Here is a 4,799-nt window from a genome sequence, read left to right on the forward strand (position 1 = left end):
GAGGTAAGGTAAGAGGGAGGGCTGGGAGGAGAGGAGGGAGAAGAAGCTGCGCTTGGGATATAAAGTAAATTCATTAATTATTTAAAAGTCAGAGCACCCAAGCTTTGTGTTCCATACCCCCTACAGTCTTGAGTTGACATCTAAAATTTGCCATTATAAAACAAAGTAGCTATGAAGTATCAGCCTCTAGTTTAGTATAAATATTATCATCCACAAATAAATTTTTCTTGGCTCTCTTTACATTCAGATTCTAAAATGTAACAATATAGTTTTATACTACCTAGAATTACTCATTAAACACAGAAATTCCTTAAAAATTAGAATTTTTATTTTAAATAACTTTATTATTTTCTAACCTAAATGTTATCCTAGTGCAGTTTTTCTAGAAAGTTTTGAGATTGGTAACCCACTCACTCATGTTTCTCCGTAACACATATAGACATAAGAGACATCTTTGTGTGAGATAGCTTGGGAAGAAATGATGCGCAGCCTCTGCTCATGGGTTGTCCTATACCTGAGGTCTTCAATACTCCAATGCTCACATTTGCAACTAGGGCTATGTGTATGCAAGTGGCTGGAAACAGGAGACAGAGGGCAGACCCTGTGTACGCAGAGCAGACCCTCTGCTACACCTGGAACAGAGTGACTCTGAAGGGAGCAGGAGAGGGGACTCCTCACCAGGAAGTCGCAGAGTCATGAAAAGGATAAGAATATACCATAGATTTCTTTCCTTTTTCTTTCTTTTATAATAATTTATTTTATTTTATGTGCATTGGTGTTTTACTTGTATGTATGTATGTATGTATGTATGTATGTATGTATGTATGTGGTTTGTATGTATGTATGAGGTCTGTATGTATGTATGAGGTCTGTATGTATGTACAAGGTATCTTACCTGCATGTATGTCTGTGTGAGGGTATCAAGTCCCCTGGAAATGGAGTTACAGACAGTTGTGAGCTGCAATGCGGGTGAGAATTTAAACCAGTCCTCTAAGAAAGTACTCTTAACCACTGAGACACCTTTCTCTCCAGCCCCAGATTTATTTTTAAGTTTGCATTATTTATTTATTTATTTATTTATTTATTTATTTATTTATTTATTTATTTGTCTCTTTATCTAGGGGTGCATTTAGTGCCACCACATATGTGAGGAGGTCAAAAGACAGCTTATGGGAGTTGATTTTCTCCTTCTACTATGTGGGCTCCAGGAATCAAACTCAGGTCATCTGCTCACAAAGTCATTTTGCTGACCCCAGGACATGGATTTTTTTTTAAAGTGTCCTGTCTCCCAAGGTTGCACCAACCAGCACTAAACTTTCTTTTTGAGGGTCTGCTGGACTCCATCAGCAGATGACTTCTCTCTCTTCTCTCTCTATTCTCTCTCCTCTCTCTTCTCTCTCTCTTCCTCATCTTCATTCTTCTGGGGAAACAGCTCTTTGAAAGCTTTAATTTCAAATAATTTGAAAGAAGCAACATTTAGGCTTAGAGGGTACAGGAAGCCATCTTTCTCAAGACTTATTTGATGGTGGTGATGTACACATGGCTCTTGATGGTCGCCAATGGAGCCAGTACATATTTCACACTTGTAACCCCAGCTGGGTTTTAACACAGTCTTAGGACAGATGTAGGTCTAGTCTGTGACTGTGTAAGGATTCTGTCTGTCTGTCAGTTCCAACTCAATGAAGACAATTAGCAGATGGTCTAGTTGACCCTGACAGTTGTGTGAACATGGCCTCATTTGTTTCATATAAATATGAGATAATTTATGGCAATATGCCACCTTTTCATCTCAAAGAATTAAAGGCGAAAGAGTATTTGGGAAGTTATTAGTTATTAATAAAATAGTGACCTAGACTGTTGTTCTAAGGCTACTTGAACACATATCTTGAATACATAATGATTTTGAATAGTTTATTTTGAATCACGAAAACTACTAGGCAAATACTATCATGTAAATGCATTTCAGGATTCAGTTAAGTAACAGCTTTAAGAATCTAAATCTATGAGCTGACCAGATGGGTGAAGGTACTCGCAGTCTAGCCTGATGACCTATGTTCAAACCCTAGGGCTACTAAGTAGAAGACAGAATCAATTCTTGTGATTCTTCCTCTGACCTCCACCTGTGCACCATAGTACCACCTCAAACACACACACACACACACACTCACACACACACACACTCACACACACACACACACACACACACACACACACACACTGGTATGTATTATCCAAAATATGCCTTTCTAAACAAAGTGTCATATATATATATATATATATATATATATATATATATATATATATGGAATGTATCTTAGTCCATTTAGGTTGCAAGAACAAAATACATATTTTATCGCCACAGTTTGGATGCTGGGAAATACAAGGAAAAGAGGCTGGCAGATTCAGTCTAGTGAGCCTCTCTCCTCCTAGGCAGAAGCACCTGTGTGCCCTTGGGTGGAAAAAAGGTCTGGGTGCTAATGAGCTCCTCTGTCACTATATAGGAGTACCAACCTCACTCAGAAGGGTGGAATTTGAGGCTTCCTTCCCCACAACTCCATCTGCTCCTATTGAAAGTACTTTTGAAAATTATGTTTCAAAGTATCAAATTTTGGAGGCCATCTTCAGACCATAACACATTGAAAAGACAAATTTGATTTTCTTGCCTTCCCCTTTCTGTTTGAAAAGCATCTCCCCCACTCCTCCAGCAACAGCTATCTCTAGTCACAATTACTCCCTTCAAGCTGTGAATTAGTTATGCTTGGCTTCAAGGTCCACTGATTATCATCCAAGTCATAGCTCCATTGCCTCTCCTCTTTCTTTTCCTCTGAAGACTAAGGAACCCAGAAGGTTTGAGGAGAGACAGTGCTTACAATGGTGGCATGAGACTAGGGCTGAGATGTGGGTGTTCACTGCTGGTGCACACACGCTGGCTGCTGTAGAATTAGCAGTGCTTCCGCTAGGAAAAATTTGCTGAGGCAGAGTGGTGCTGTTTAGCCCAGCTGGTAGGTTAAGTGTACCTGGTATATTTAGTTTCACTTCAGAATCACCCCCTAAAAATGTTAAAAAGGGAGTGCCAGGCAGCCCCATATCAGGAAAAGTACACATTTATTTTGTGTGTCCATGTAAACTTGCAGAGGATGGACTGGGGTGCTGTGGAAAATCTCTATGATATGATATGAAAGCCCCGGCGTTCAGCTCTGTCCCCCCACAGACAAGCTAACCTTGGGCAAGTCACTCTTTATCTCTGATTCTTCATCTTTACTATGATATTACATGGTCACTAATGTCCCCTTAACTTCAATGACTTTTGGGAAGAAGAACTGGTAAAATATTGGTTGTGAGGCCCAGCATGGAAGACCTGTGTTTGATTCCTAGAGTCCACATGGTGGAAGGAGAGAACTGGCTCCATGGATTTTTCCTCTGACCTTTAAATGCACACTATGGCATGTACACATGCATATACAAAGCATGCATGCATGCACACACGCGCGAGCACACACACACACCACATGCACATTCAAAATCAGCCAATGAAATGTAATACGCATTTAAATAAATGTGATTGTTTTTAAAGGTACAATAAAACGTTCTAGGCTTTCAGCTCTTTAAGATTTTAACATGCTGGCTCTCAGTCTGAGATTCATAATGGGTAATTGACATTTCAACACTTGGGCATTTGTTCACCAAGACCTCATAGCAAAGTTCAACCAGCTAAGAGGACTGGAGAGCAGAAATGTGTCTTGATTTTGAGATAAGCTGCCTGAGATCAGGGTGGGAGGTGGTTACTGCCCACAAGGGTGGAGAGAGAATCAGCTATGCCTATTGCCATCTTCTGGGTTTTGTTGGCAATGGCTTATACTTCCCGGCTCACAGAAGCATCGCTGGGTGGAACTTATTCTTATCATGTGTGTCTTTCCCACTTATTTTCTTTAAGTGTGTGTATGTGTCTCTGTGTGTCTTTCAGTGTATTGGTATGTGTGCATGAGTGCTGGCCTCTGGCATCCAATCCCCATGGAACTGGAGTTACAGATGGCTATGAATCACTGATATAGGTGCTGGGAACCAGACTCAGGTCCTCTGCAATAGCAGCTCTTAGCCACAGAGCTTCTCTCCAGTCCCAGGTTTCCCCTTTTACAGCAACACCAGTCACACTGGATTTGCAGCTCATCAACACGAGCATGACCCCATCTGAACTACTGCATCCACATAGCATTATCTGCCATGCTTTTAGAAGTACTGGGGCTAAGACTTCTGCATGGTTTTGAGAGGGACCCAGGCCAATGCTTAAAGCTTGTAAACAAGAAACACCGGGAAGAGCCAAGATTCCACATGGAATAGAACGATTATGTCACCCAAATTGCACTTTGAGAACAATGTTGTGTAGGCTTCGGGGTTGAACCCACATGCTGCTTTTGTCCACACCTCCTGACAGAGTGCTTTTCCCAACCAACCACCCTTCAAAAAGGACCAAAACGGTTCAAAGCCTCAGCTTATCCACTCACCACTCATGTACCACCTCGCCCACTCACATAAGTAGAGTTCTCTGAAGAGTCAGAACTGAAAGGCTACGCATTAAGGAGGGACTTGTTAGATTGGCGTAAACAGTACAGTCTGAGTAGTACAACGAAGGCTGAGAGAGCCAGAGAGCCCAGGGGGGCTGGTTTCACTAGGATGGGGCCTCATGGAAGTCTCACAAAGAACCTCTAGACTTTAGTCCATATCGGAAGGCTGAAGGGGTTCTGATGTTAGTGAATGATGGGGCAGGGGTGACAGAAGCAGGGGTACAGAGGAAGGGGTGA

Source organism: Rattus norvegicus, chromosome 17 (assembly GCF_036323735.1).
Source record: "Rattus norvegicus strain BN/NHsdMcwi chromosome 17, GRCr8, whole genome shotgun sequence".
Lineage (NCBI taxonomy): Eukaryota > Metazoa > Chordata > Mammalia > Rodentia > Muridae > Rattus > Rattus norvegicus.